A 1151-nucleotide genomic window follows, 5' to 3' on the forward strand; every position below is an offset into this window, starting at 1 on the left:
AAGCAGGCCTGGGGGCTGGTGGTTCAACTCCCAGCCTGCCCTGTTGGCCCCACCCCCAGGGAGGGCTTAGACAGCAATTGAGACTGGGAGTGGTGGCACACGCCTGTAATCCCAGCTTCTGGGAGTCTGTAAATAGGCAGAGCACTAGAGTCCGATCTAGTAGTGATACCCTGAACACCCTATAGACCCTTCCCTAAAATAATAAAAGAGGAGGTTATATATACTTACCTGGCAGGGGAGATACCACGACCACAAAGGTGGTTTTCCCAGGGCAAGCGCTATCCATTGCAGTCTGGATGTGCTGACCCTGTGATTCCACCAAATGTGGGAAACTTGTCCGCATGATCTGTAGTAGTGGTGACTGTCTTCATGCTTTCCCAGTGGGCACACATGATGTGTTAAGAACAAAAGTAGCATCAGAGTTTTCCAAATTGACATGAAAGCCAGTAGCTCAAAGTCTGAATTTGATACCTAGCTAAACTATCATGTAAGTGTGGTGATTGAAGACATTTTAAAGGTCAAAAATAACCTCACAGAGATTTTCTTTTGTGAATTCCTAGGAGAAAGAAAACCTAAAAAGGTTTAAAGTGTTCTAGTAATGAACCACGAAGACAAAAACCTAAGAGTGGCAAGAGATAACTCAGGTAATAGTCTACATGCCTCTCAGGGGCAGTAGGGCAGGTTGGCCTTGACAACTACAGTATCACAGGGAGACATCTCATGAGAAACAAAAGCCAAGAAATAACAGTCAGAAGACTATTTACAATTGAAATTATTTTGTTTGACAGTTATCTGGTTTGACTGTGTTCTGAGAAGTTTCACAGTCTGTCATAATGTTCGATGTTGAATTAATAGCTTTCCCCCTAAAATATCACATGAAAAGTCAAAGTAATTTTAAGATCTTCTAAGGGGAATAAAGAGCCATAAAACAGGAAAAGTAACCAAAGCATCACATAGACCAACTATTGACATAACTCGCAAAAGTAAAATAAGTTTGAATATTTATATACAGCAAGTTCTAAAGCTGTATTGTTTGGATGATAATAGTGGAGATAGTGGAGTTCAACACTTAAAAATTGGAGAGGACGGCTGGGCAGATAGCTCAGCAGCTTAAGTGCCTGCCAGGCAAATGCGAGGTCCTGCGTTCAATC

The 1151-nt window shown here is 42.1% G+C and overlaps 1 non-coding gene across 1 annotated transcript; it reads left to right on the top strand.

The window, feature by feature from the left end:
• The first annotated feature begins 220 nt into the window (after positions 1–220).
• Positions 221–382, top strand: LOC111812468. The gene has a single exon (XR_002817968.1). It is a non-coding gene; the product is annotated as a U1 spliceosomal RNA (small nuclear RNA).
• Positions 383–1151: the final 769 nt, after the last annotated feature.

This window comes from Octodon degus, unplaced genomic scaffold (genome assembly GCF_000260255.1).
Source record: "Octodon degus isolate 3935 unplaced genomic scaffold, OctDeg1.0 scaffold00006, whole genome shotgun sequence".
NCBI classification, from domain to species: Eukaryota; Metazoa; Chordata; class Mammalia; order Rodentia; family Octodontidae; genus Octodon; species Octodon degus.